Source organism: Aedes aegypti, chromosome 2, assembly GCF_002204515.2.
Source record: "Aedes aegypti strain LVP_AGWG chromosome 2, AaegL5.0 Primary Assembly, whole genome shotgun sequence".
NCBI lineage: Eukaryota > Metazoa > Arthropoda > Insecta > Diptera > Culicidae > Aedes > Aedes aegypti.
The window spans coordinates 149,465,018-149,479,443 of record NC_035108.1 but is presented as its reverse complement, the minus strand read 5'-3'; positions in this window follow the sequence as shown (position 1 = coordinate 149,479,443).

Here is a 14,426-nt window from a genome sequence, read left to right as displayed (position 1 = left end):
TTCCCAATGTGGAAGCCGTATTGAGAAAAAATTGTTTAGCATCGGTTTATATCACCATCATTCACTGCAAAACTACGAAAATTGCAGGTTCTCACTGATCGAAGCTTAATACTATGGAAATATGATGAGTCACCTCAAAGATATCCCCGATACTACAAGGTTAACTTAATCACATTCCAAGAACTTAGTTGCTATTGATGACAGGTGACGGAAGATGGTCTGGGATACCACCTTGTAGGTTTAGTTGTTCTTCTTGTAGATATGACTTATTATCTCTTACGGCAACCTCCCCGGTAACTGTTCTGGATATCATATTCTGCAGACTGCTGATGCAGGCAAGTGGATATCGAGCAAGGGCTTTCATTAACAACTGCGACCACTCCGAGGCAGAGCGCTACCGAAATCAATGAGCATAATCCAATGAATTGCTCTTGTCATAAGTCATGATATTCTATTCGGAGTGTCCTGCAGCGGCGCTGGCAATGTCGGAACAAAAGGCAACGATCACCTTTGAAAAGGGGGGTTTAGTACCAGGAGTTTTATTCTTCTTGTGCGAAATGAACAACGTTTGATATTCAGAATGGTTCACTTCATTTGATTTTCAAACGTGCAAATATTTTTTTTTTCTAATTTTATTAAACAATCTCAAGATATTGGGTTTCTTCAAATCATTCAAATTCCAAGACTAGTCGTGAATAAAAGTCTGAACTAGAAACGTTTTATAACGTCAAAAATACGGCAAATTATCAAGGATACCATAGTCTAGAGCATTGAATAACAAAGTTATGGTATACAAACATTATTTGAATTTTACGAGTTTCTACTATTTAATTTAAATTAGTGAAATGTTTCATATTAAATGACAAGTGTCACTTGATTTCGATAACTTGCATACTTTGTAAGAAAAACCCTATTTTTTCATTGAAAATTTTAGAATGAATAGGGTAACGACTGTTCATTTCGTTCTTAAACGCTAACAGTTGGCACCAACGTCAAAAAGTAGGGTAACTTGGGGTAAAACGCGCCCCCTAAGAAAGGTAGCGTTTTTGGCTATGAAGAACATTATTATAAGCCTTTTTTTTATTCATTATATAATAGGCAAACATGTTTTCTATCAAATAGTAGAAACAGCCATCTATTTTCTTTTTTCTGGAGTTTATAAATCAATTTTTATAACATGCTTCCTTATCTGCATTTTTATTTTTTGCGGGGTAAAACGCGCCACCTGATCTCGGCGTTAGTCGTTCGCGCGCGCGCATCCCAAGTAACCATAAGCACGAATAATAAGCCCTTAATAAGCATCATAAATGCGTCCATGCATTATAATAGCACCACAAATGCTTACACACCCTATAACAGCACTTCCGCTGCATAGAAACCCTATTACAGCATCATTAATGCTTCTAAGCCTGATGCATACGGGCATTAAATAAGCACTATATTGGCTCTATATTCGCATACAGGGCCTGTTTAAATGCCATCCAGTGTTTTGACAGATATACCACGTGCTTTGTGTTTACATATAGTAATGAGAGGGAGTCAAACATAAGTCTTCTCACTACTACAATTGCAGCTTTTATGACGGGGAAAAGTGGTGGTTTAAATTGGTCACTTTTCTTTCCAATACTATTCATCTTATGTGGGCGAAGGAGCAAAGGAGCAGAACTTCAACAACTCAACAATACAGGTGTCGCAGGTTCGAGACGCAAAATGAGGAATTTCATCATCATAAAACAAGGATCAATATGTGGCAATTTCAAGTCCTCAAAAGGATTAAAACCACCAAAATGAATAAGTCTGATACGGAGAAGTACTATCTCAATCATTTTATTACATTTTGCATACTATTCGAGGTTTCCATTTTCATTCATTTATTTATTTACCTCGTGTACCAGCTGCTTGGCCGCATACGCGAAAGCTCTCTGGCTGCGTACGCGAAAGCACAAAATATTCGCCCGAAAAACCTGGCGAAAACAACTGACGTTTCTCACGTGGTCTTATATCAGCACTAGTGATGCCGAGAAGCACGGTTATATCTTCGCATTATAATGGCACGCTATTTCGCCTTTTCTGGCATTATAATAGCATTATATGCGTATATAAAACTGACAAGCATCAAATGATTACCCTATATGCGCATATAATGCTGTTACCGTGCCGCATTATCGTGCTTACTGGTTACTTGGGATGCGCAATCATGCTTGCAAATACGTTGCATACATAAGGACGTTTGATCAGATGTTATTGTTCGATTATAGTATACATGCTGATTCGAAAAACGTGCATTTGTAAGGTTCAAATTGGCACGTAACTATTGCTTGGCATTACGTTTGCTGGAATTTGAATTCAAACGACTGTTTTGGTGTTATGAATTTATTTTTAAGGATAAATTCAACACTTTTTTCGCATGGAATACGAACTATGGGAGTGCACAAGTCGATTCTCGGTGATAGTTTCAAAGGTTTTGTTATTTATCGGCCTGAAAAATGGCCTAGAAAATAACACAAAATTACAACGGAAACAGCGAAAAACGTTTTTTCGAGTTTTTCACGACTTTTGCCAGGAAAACTCTTAAAAATATATATAGAGAAGCATTTTAATACATTTTCCATTATCTCGGGTGAAAAACAGCGTCCCAAAGCACGTAGTTCGTTCAAAACAAGGGTGGCGCGTTTTACCCTAACGGCGCATTTTACACCCAGTTCCCCTACAGGCAACAACCTTTCGAACATTAAGTTTCTTTCACTGGCCGCCGAGCGACGACACTGTTGTTTGTATTCCACCCACTGATCGCGCTACGCTGGATTCTCAAATTTCTCAAACTTTCAACACAAGCGCATGGAAGAATGGTAGTCGGAGAACTGTCAAAACGTATGGAAAATTATGAAAAACGTAAATTACAAGCAATTAAGGAACTGAATCAAACAAGTAGTGATTATAAATCAAGTGTAAAGTGAATACATAACTTTTTGTGTTCAGTTCATCTTCCGTAGTGCTTTCTTTGCATCAGGATTTCGCTTTTACTACCACTGAAAAAGAGCCATCTATTGCCTTTTCAGTTTTAAATATCGCCCTATTATAGTATGAAAAATCATTTATTTTATTGTCACTTAAGTCGAAAAAGTGAAAGTTTTTTTTTTAAAAACTAATCGATGTTCCAAAATCTGCTATTCTGCTTATTGGCATTAATGTCCTCACTGGGACAAAGCCTGCTTCTCAGCTTAGTGTTCTTATGAGCACTTCCACAGTTATTAACTGAGAACTTTCTTTGCCAAAGTTGCCCTTTTCGCATTCGTATATCGTGTGGTAGGTACGATGATACTCGTGCCCAGGGAAGTCAAGAAAATTTTCATTACGAAAAGATCATGGACCGACCGGGAATTGAATCCAGATACCTTCAGCATGGCTTTGCTTTGTAGCCGCGGACCCTAACCACTCGGCTAAGAAAGGTCCCTAATCTGCTATATTTCATCTATCAAATGTGAAAGTTTGACGGATTTAAATTTTTATATAGGGGGGTCTGTAGCCTTGAGGTAACGCTTTCGCTTCATAAGCGGAAGGTCATGGGTTCGATTCCCAGCCCCTCCACAAAAAACCCGTCCAGCCACCAGAAGACGCCTCACGGAGGACCGTGCTTTGGGGAGCACATCCATCCTCCGTCAGTATCAGATGGTGACTGAGACAAACTGACCCTCTTCGCAGGCAGCTAGCCTCACTAACAACAGAGCTCTCTCTCCTACCTGCTCGGTGTGAGAGTAAAAGGGTAGGAGAGAGTGAAAATAAGATGTAAATATAGATGAGTTGAAAATAGATCTGTATCGGTAAAGAAGAAGCTACAGATCAACTGATTCCGGCACAGTAGTGGCCACAAGCACGGAGTGCCTTAATAAAAAAAAAAAGTTTAAATTTTTATATAATAGAGATACAAAATTAAAATTTATAATTTTTTTCATATAGATAACATATACTTAACGCCATATGGTCGGCGTTAAGTCGCAGTGAACCAAGTGATATTTTTTTCATATTTTGAGAGAAATGGGAAAAAAGTCTAACACTTTGTAATTTTTTATCTCGATAAATTTTGGTTTAATATTTCTACACATCTGTGTCTTACTTACAAACTACACAATGTGAAATTATAATCATGAGAAATTTGGTTTACTCTGACTGAACAATTTCTAGGAAAATAACAATCATTAAACTGGGTGCATGTCTCTAAGATAAATAGATTATCAGCATCCTTTGACATTCACACTTAAACAGACTCTATGAGTTCGGTAATTGAAATTTCCGAAAAAGATCGATGTTTAAAAAAGTTACAGACGTTTCGGTATATTCCGGCTGGATTACTGAAATCTGTGATGAAAATCACTGAACTTCGGTGAGTTGATTCAAGTTTAACGATATCGGTGAAGATATTTACCGATTAATCGTTAAACAAGCACAAATGCTGACTTCGGTGAAATATTTAGCTGAACTGTCGGCATTTTCAATCGACTCTTGTAAATAAAACGCGAACTAATATGTAGACCCGTTCAATTACGTTAGTTTTTACGGGAAGTTTTCAAACCTTTGATTGAAAGAAGTGATTGGAAGGTAACATTACAGGTTTGTAATTTCTTTTTTGACTAACATCTGAGCAAGATCTGTAGTGAATATATTTACTACATATTTTAGGATGCAAAGGAGCAAAAAACGATGAAACTGGACCCTTCAATATGCGCCTGGAGTCAGCAGCATTCAATGATGGAGCAGACCATGTTCAATTTTGGAGTAATGCTGACATCTGCGATTATGGAATACATTTGTGACGATTTGGCAAAAATGCAACGGTTTGCAAGCGAAGGTACTTATCGTTTTTCTGACATATTGGTGATTTTTAACATGACTCTACACCTCTAACTTTAAGTTGGTAAGCGAACTAACCACCCGGCTGGTTAGGTTCTTCAACCTGAGGTGATTATTTATGCCATATAAATAAATGTTTGTTTTAAAAATATGAGTATGCATTGACTTTTTCCCTAGCAAAAATATCTGCAATTTGGCTTCCTCCATCAAAAACAACCGAAGATTCGGTAAATACAATTACAGAGTAGCTGCGGAACTTCGGTAAGCACTACCGATCTACCGGTAGTTTTGACAGCTCATCCGCCGGGTACAAAATTACAGTCCATTCGGTAAATTTTTCGTTTACCGAAAGGATTACCGACCGTTCAGCTGTTGAGATTTCGGTAAACGAACTACCGACGTCGGTGATTTTTTCTAACTGTGTTAGCATCGTAAATCCTTCATATCCTCAATCCCAAAATCAGTGGTATTACGATAGGTTGAAAAATATACTGGAGTTCTAGGAAATTCCATACAGACACCATAGAAATACCAAAAGCTTCTTTCGGACTCTGAAATCGACTCAAAATATGCAAAAATCAATCATTTTATTACATATTTACACTTGGTCCACTCTGTCTGCACAGAAATTGTTGCAATTTTTGGTAAATGGTCAAAATGAAAATCAAGTGCATCGAATTAAGTAATATTTATTAATCGATTCTATTAATGGATGAGAATAAGAATCATTCGATGTCAAAAAATCTGACCAATCTCTTGAAATGATTGAAATGAAAAACATTTCCTCGCATTTCTCTGTACGCTGATAATGTTTGCTTTTAATGTAATAAGAACTTGGTTCACTATGACTTCATTTTATTTATCAATTTTTATTGATCATCCAAAGTGAGTTAGTTACATATCTTTCGCAGTTGACAGTATTAATCCAATCTGATCAAAATGAAATGGAGATAAGGTAATTTCGCAGCTAATGAATAAATAATCCAATTTTCCAAAGTTTTGTACTTGGTCCACTCTGACTTAACGCCGACCATATAATGGTAAGATTTAAATGGAACAAAAACTACACTTTTGTTTGTATATTCCGTGAATTGTGATTTCCCGGGTAAAGGTGAATAACAAAATAAGAACAAATTTTACAATCACATTTAGTTTTAGCACTATTATTTCATTAATTTTTGGGATTCAAAATCATAGCTGATTTAAAGTAAATATTGTACAAGTAAACACAAAGGTTTGATTGCCAAAGTTCGTTACTTATATGCTTGAAATAAAATATATTATAACATTAATAATTCCTTGGTATCACAAACACTAAAACATATTTTATTACGCCATTGTTATAATAAAGTAGCACATTTAGTTATCTCACTGGAACAACAATTTCACTAAAAGTATCACCACAACTAAATTTCCTGTTAGGGTGCCGGTTCCATTAGTGGACTACCTAAGCTTTAAAAAATCATAACAAAATAACGAAAAGCCTTAACAGAGATCTTTTGGCGTCAACAGAAAGATTTCAACCTCTACTATATGGGAAAAATATAAAAAGAGTGATAAAACTATTTTTTAACATAAAATCGCTTGAGCCACTATTGGTACACGTGTTCCAGTAGTTGCGCTAGTGCTCCAGTAGTAGACGTTCGAGAATGATACAAGGAATTTTGAACAAAATGGTAAAACTTTACATGGGGTTTACATGTTTCCCTCGAAACAGCAATTAATATCTTTCGAATGAAGCATAAAGATCATCTCTGGGACTTTTCTTCATTTTTATACATCCTTTTTAAAAACTGCTTCCATCCGTTGATCCACTACTGGAACACGACGGCGACTATTGGTGCAAGGGAGCAAATTTTTTGCGTTAAATTAATTATTTATATGACTTTTTGATAGAATAAAAAGCTGAAAATTGGCATATCGGCTACACTAGAGGCGATCTATCCACCATAAATAACACATGTCGTTGTTATCGAAAAATTTACGATTTATTCCATAGTCCAATCTACTGGTACATTACAACCATTGGTACCGGCACCCTATCCGTAGAAAGCTTTTTTAATTCTTGTTTTCAATCAAAATCAGAACTAGATATGTTTTCGGGCGCATCATGTTTGAAAATCTTGAAGTTTGATACGTGATTCACTATTGATAAAATCAAATTTCTTTGGACTGCTTAATATTTTTTACTGGAAATAACACTATTTAACTATTGTATATTAAGCATCATGTCATAACTGCGGAGTTGAATAGTGCATATACTTTTTCTAATACAGTCAACTCTTCATAACTCGATATTGAATGGGCTATCGTGTTACAGAAAACAAAAACCAGTGCAAATGCGATTGGAGGGACCATCGAGGTAGCCATGAAAACCAACTTTCACTATGGTTCTCTAATTCGATTCTACCCCATTACCTCGAATTCCATTTCCCCGAATGTACCATTATCCAGAATTCCAAAGCCCCGAATCACATTTTACCGGAATAATGTCATGCAGAGGAAATGTGCATTCGGGGCAGTGGTATATATGGGGTAATGGAATCGAGGTCATGGCATTCGGGGTAATAGGGTAGAATCTCGAACGATTTTACTCCATTACTCCAAATTCTTTTTCTCCGAATGCTATCAACTCCTTACCTTGACCCTGAAATCCATTTCCTCGAAAATACTACACTCCAAACTCTTTTTACGACCGTTTTTTTACCGACGATTCGTTTTACGACCACTATTTTACGACCTAAATTCAGATTACCGACCGTTTTTATAAATGATCAATATCTTAAAAGGTATACAAAATAGAGGATCATGCTGTTCAGCAAATTGTTCAGTAGTTCAAGGGCTAACATGGTGGTCGTTGAATTGCGAATTTCTGCCACTAGGTGGCGCTAGTGAGCATCGAAATTTTGTTTTGCAGATACCTCAGGATCCTGACCACTTAGAAAGATGGCGTCTTCGGCAAACTTGTTCAGTAGCTCAAGGACTATCATTATAAAAGCTATGAGATTCGAGGTTTTGCCACCAGGCGGCGCTAGTGACCATGAAACATTTGTTTTGCGAATATCTCAGGATCCTGACCACTTAGTAAGATGGCGCTTTCGGCAAAGTTGTTTAGTAGCTCAAGCGCTATCATTATAAAAGCTATGAGATTCAAAATTTTGCCATTAGGCGGTGTTAGTGAGCATAAGGTACCCCGGGGCAAGTGAGAATCCGGGGTAAGTGGGGCGTTGTAGCCGACACTGGCCGATCCGGGGAGAAATCATGCGGCTTTAGCGCCACTCCGTTAGGAGACCGCAAGACAAGGTCAAAATTTGCCCGGTTGAGACTCGTCAGGGCGAGTCCATTTAGAATCCCCGAATAAGTTGAGGATCGAGCCAGCGTGCCTACAACCTACGCAAGAACTGGGGTATCTACCCTACGCAACAACATATACTGTCGCACTCCAAAATCATTCCTCCAAAGCACGCAGTAAGACAACACCCATACCTAAGACAGTGCAACACTATCGCACACTAACGTCTCATCACTGGCGGTTCCACTACTGTCCGCAAGAGGCGCGACCAGTGTAGAAGGAGATGCGCAAGACGGCAGTCAAATTGCGCCACGCAAACAACATCAAACTAACACAAAGTAACGGGACAATATTACCATCATCTAAATGCTCTTTCGTAGGACTCAATTACTGTATACAAATCAATTGGATAACGAAACGAAACATGTTTATTTAGAAATAACGAAAATTGATAGTTTTTATTTTAACAGCATGCTAATGGGTGTATTGATTAAACGTATAATTCTATCTACAGTTTTACTTTTCTACAGTCCTGCTCTTGTGCGTTTTCTGCCCTATCTACCTATTTCCTCTCTCCCTCTCTTGATCTAAACTTGTGCTCTATCCGTGTGTGTCTCCATTCACAGTTTCACTCGACGATGCGACAAGCAGAATGCGGCAAGCTTGTTGCACCCGGGTGGCTTACACAATAGGGTTGGGTGGGCCGGTCATAAAATACGTGCGCACGTTTTGGGGCTTTAGCAACCACCCAACCTTAACATTTTACGGACGCTTTACTGGCCAGACGTCCAAATGGTACTCGACCTTAGGTCGGCAAAAAACAACTCCGAGGCGTCCTCACCGGACGCCCCACTCCACAAAAAAGAAAGCGATGCGAAATGGAATCGACTCACCGAGTTATCACTGGCGAAGGCTGCGGTGGGGTTCCTTGCTGGATTGCTGTTGGCCTTCTGATGGTTCTGCGCTCCTGGTGTGTCGCGTTGATGGGAGGCAGGGGTTCGTTCGCTGGTCCACGTGGGATCGCGGGTTCACGTGGCCAGGTGTACTCCCGGTTGACCTTCGAGATGGCGGCCACCCAGTGGCAATTGACGACCACGGCTGTGGCTCGAAACGGCGTAGTGGCGGACCGTTTCCTTTGGCGGGTTTGGATCGCCAGAACTTTCCGATTCGAAAGGCAGAGAAGCGTCGCTGGTGGGGAAGAAGATAGCCGCGGGCTATTCCACAACAATTAGCACATGCACGGATTCTTAAAGACGAGCACAATGAGCACATTACCTGGGAATACTGTTATGGAAAACGCACAAAACCTGACGCACTTATTTCTCTAGACTTGGACTTTGATCTAGGAACTAACAAAAGAACAATGAACAATTAAAATACTGAAATATCACCACGTTACTTTCACTCACATTACACAGCTTCTTCAACAGATAGACCACGACACTTCTACACTAATCTGCGGATCGAACGAAAGTAAAACGAAACCGTGATCCTCAGATTAGGGAAGGTGCCATCGACCGAACTCAACGGAAGTTCGATATTTCCCACGAACTTCTTCGAAATAATTCGGGAGTGCCACGGTTTATGTTGAATGCTCGCTCAAGTTCGGCTTCGGCCGCGACTCATTCTTTCCCCTACTTTCTCCGGAGATTCTAAATTTTCTTGACCTTCGGAGAACTCCTTCATGGCCGTTTGAGAGCTTATGAGCTTTTTTATGGCAGATTAACTAGCTTATGGCGTAGAGGTAATTCAAAATTGAATTAGCTTTGGCGTACCTCAACCTTACCTGTTTTATAGGTCTCTTTCTATCTAATCTGATGAAATAAACTGAATGAACTGATTAACCATGGAGCAACGGCTACAGCGTTTCGTCATAGCTCAACTAGGAAAAGTTTTTCATGGGGGTATTCTTCTAGAAAGTTGAAGATACAATGACAAGGAATGTATTTAGTACTAAACATATTGGTATTTTTATAACAATGTGGTTCATGTAACAGTTGTCAGTTCAGCGCCATTTTCAACTTATATGATAAATTGTGACACGTTTCACGCCTTGCATTGACTCGCAAAAAATAAATGTGTTTTAAGTCGAATTTCCATCAGTAAGCTATAATTTTAAATATTATTACAAGCTGCTAACGATAAATCAGTATTTTGTTTTCATTTCATATGAAATTTTCGATGGTCTATCTTACCCCAAAATATATTTGAACCTGGGGTAAGTGGGACCTATCAAAACAAAAACCAGAATCAAAATTTTTCGTACACGTTTCATACATTTTCCTAGAGAGTAGCACTGAAACATTCAAACAAATGATTTTCATCAAAAAAGATCAACCTCAAATTACGTAATAGGGTAACGACTGTTTATTTCGTTCATAACCACTAACAGTTGGCGCCAGCGGCAAAAATTGCAGACAACAACCTTTCGAACATTCAGTTTCTCTTACCGGCCGCCGAGCGGCGACACTGATGTTTGTATTCCTCTCACTGATCGCGCTACGCTGGATTCTCAAATTTCTCAAACTTTCAACACAAGCGCATGGAAGAATGGTAGTCGGAGAGCTGTCAAAACGTATGGAAAATAATGAAAATCGTAAATTGCTCGCAATTAGAAAACTGAATCAAAAAAGTAGTGATTAGAAATCAAGTGTAAAGTGAAAACATAACTTTTTTGTGTTTAGTTCATCTTCCGAGGTGCTTTCTTTGCTTCAGGATTTTGTTTTTACTACCATTGAAAAAGAGCCATCTATTGCCTTTTCAGTTTTGAATATCGCCCTATTGCATAAGAGCGAGAAGAAAAGTGTTATTATTCTTTATTTTTGAATTTATTTTTTTATTTTTGAAATACGACTTCAAAATTGAACAAACACACAGCTCTAATTGGAAATGCATCATGAGAACGATTACTTTTCTATTTTATTTGAACTTTATTTGTTATTTCTACCAAATTAAGTAGTGATGGAATACAATTCCACCCCATAAAGTGGTTTTCTGCCATGCATATACATAATAACAAAACAAATTTATAATTTAATTTAATAGATTCAATTATTGATTGTTTATGTGCTATATTTTAATTAACCACTCATTAATTATATATTTTGAACATGTTCAATTCCTCTTTACGCTTTTATTGAGGAATTTTCAGTTAATATTAAATGTGAGGCGACATACTATTAATGAAGGGTTTCTTCCTAAAACGTAACGTATTTTGTGGTTGATCCCTTATGTACATAAAATATGTACTCAAAATTAAACATCTATGACTTATCAATCCTATTATTGTAATGGTTGACTTACTGATGTGGATTGACGCATGAAACTGGATGTGTCCCACTTGCCCCGTTTAGCGAGGTAACTGCGTCCAATGGCTCATTCTAAAACTTTCGTCCAAGGTTTTCACAATTTCGAAATTATTCGATTAGTTTCATGCACACACCAGCAAATATGTTGCCAAAACGTGATTGTGTTGTTGGATTTGAAAAATATTGACATTTGAAAATTTTATTGAACAATTTGTTTGAACTATCGTTATTTTCGTTCCCACTTGCCCCGCGGTATCTTAGAACATTTGTTTTGCGGATATCTCTGGATCCTGACCACTTAGAAAGATGGCGTTTCCGGCAGTAGTTCAAGCGCTATGATTATAAAAGCCATGAGATTCAAAATGTTGCCACCAGGTGGCGCTAGTGAGCATGAAACTTTTGTTTTTTGGATAGCTCAGGATCCTGACCTCTTAGAAAGATGGCGTTTCGGCGAAGCAGTTCGGTAGCTCAACTGCTATTATTATTGTAGTCAAGAGAATCGAAGTTTTTTTTTTCCACTAGGCGGCGCTAATGAACATGAGACTTTTGTTTTGTGGATATCTTAGGATCATGACTACATAGACATGGCGTCTTGGGCAAAGTTGAGCTACTCAACAAGTTTACCGAAGACGCCATCTTTCTAAGTGGTCAGGATCCTGAGATATCCGCAAAACAAAAGTTGCATGCGACATCATTGACTACTAGACCCTCCGCTCAGATACAATACTTTCCAGTTGCAGTGCTGTCTTCGTGCTGTTATGCTGATTACCATTGTTTTAAGTGAATATAAAACGAGTGCAGAAATCTAGAGAATCAGATAATCTTCGATTGGATCGATTGGTTGCTCGCTGATGATGACTAACCGATTAAATTTTCAGGACAGAGCGCTGTTTGGTTCTCAAGATTGGTGTTCTTATAGATTCGAGATATGCCTTCGTTTTCTAATCATGTTAATATATCAACGCTGTAACAGAGCCTGCTTCTCAGCTTAGTGTTCTTATGAGCACTTTCACAGTTATTAACTGAGAGCTTTCTTTGCCAAACATGCCATTTTCACATTCGTATATCGTGCGGAAGGAACGATGATACTCTATGCCCAGGGAAGTAGGGGAAATTTCCATTATGAAAACATCCTAGGCCGACCGGGAATCGAACCCAGACACATTCAGCATGGCTTTGCTTTGTAGTCGCGGACTTTAACTACTCGGCCAAGGAAGGCCCCATGTTAACCAATTTTTACGATTATTGCCTTCAAAAAAAAAAAAAAAAAAAGAGTGTTACCAAGTTCTCCAGTATTTTTAAAATAAGGAAATAAATAACTTCGAATCATTCATGAAATTAAATAAATTTATGAGATTTGCCTGCTTGTTAGTTAAAAGGCTTTGTCCTCTACACAAGAAGGGAACTACCATATGAACTACGTCATTAATGAAGGGCATCTATCACCTAGGAATAAAGCCTTTCTGTTCGGCCTTCCAAATAATGTCAAGTATTTTGTTCAACGAGCTGAGGCCATTGGAGTAGGATTATCTTGTAATTTTTTTTTATAAGAACCAAGAATATAACTTTCACAACCCGCATTTTTTTTATTTCGAGGCGATGTACGTTTCAATAAAGTAAAATGATTAATGGCAAATAATGACATGGTTTTCCGACGAAACTGATTAGACCGATTCGTGTAACATTAGAGAGAACGAAACAAAGTGAAAGCAGACCATTCAAAAATAATGTCCATCATTTGGAGGAAGGGGGGAGTCAGTGAAAGTGTGACAGTACATGTAGTAGGTATTGGAAAAAGCCTGACTGAGGAGAGGGGGTCTAGAAATCCTTGAAAACGTAATTTTTTAATCTTACCTAGTTATTTTACATTAATGTAGTAGTGCTCAAACAGCGGCCCTAAGCCCTTGAGATCCACAAATGCAGCCTGCGGAGTGATTGCGTGAAATACACAAAAAAGCCTTTCATCATTCGTATTTATATGGAGCATGAATAACGTTGGTAGACCAGTTTTCCAAGTACCAATTCATAAAATAAAAGCTAATTTGAGAGCAAAAGAATAATCCAATATCAAGAAACTGAATGAAATTTTCTTGATTCTGTAAAATTTTCATGGAACCTGCTAGAAATACACCGAACCTGCTCAGAATCGTCAAAATGTTGCTAGAAATTCTCAGGAGTCCGTCTAGATATCTAAAATTCGGAACCCCTAAGTACCCAGTTAGGGGCCTACCTTAGCTGAGTAGTTGAAGTCCTCGAGTACAAAGCAAAGCCATGCTGAAGGTGTCTGGGTACGATTCGCGGTCGACCAGGATCCTTTTGTAATGGAAATTTTCTTGAATATTGCTAAAACTGCCCAAGACTCAACTGAGCGTCTTCTAAACTTTCAATTAAGAATTCTCATACTTTATTCAATAATTTGTTAGAATTTAAGAGAATCCCGCAAAAAATCCCCACCAATCTAAAAAAATCGCACTATAGCGCTAGGAGTTCTTAAAGTTCTCTAGAAATCTCTGCATTGTGATAAACAAATCCTTAGAATTGTTAACGGAAACTTATTAGCGTCGCTTGAAGTTTTTACAAGAAATCTATACAATCTGCTAGGAATTCTCAGATCTCACTTAAAGTTTCGTTGAATCCAATGTAAACTTTCAGGCTCATGTTAGTAACCATTAGAGTCGCATTAGAAACGTTGGGATGCTTCTGAATCCAGTTTTAAATCTCCAGATCCACAAGAAATCTTCAAAAGCCTGCTCAAAATTATCCCGCTACAAATTTATTATATATGGTTGGCGTTAAGTCAGAGTGGACCAAGTGACATTTTTGATATTTTGAGAAAAATGGGTTTAAAGTCTACCGCTCTGTAATTTTTTCACTCGTTTAAATTTCGGTTCAATATTTTTACACGTCTTTATGTTGCTTTCAAACAATATAATGTGAAGTGATAATCATGAAAAATCATAATCCAAACCTCTAATAGA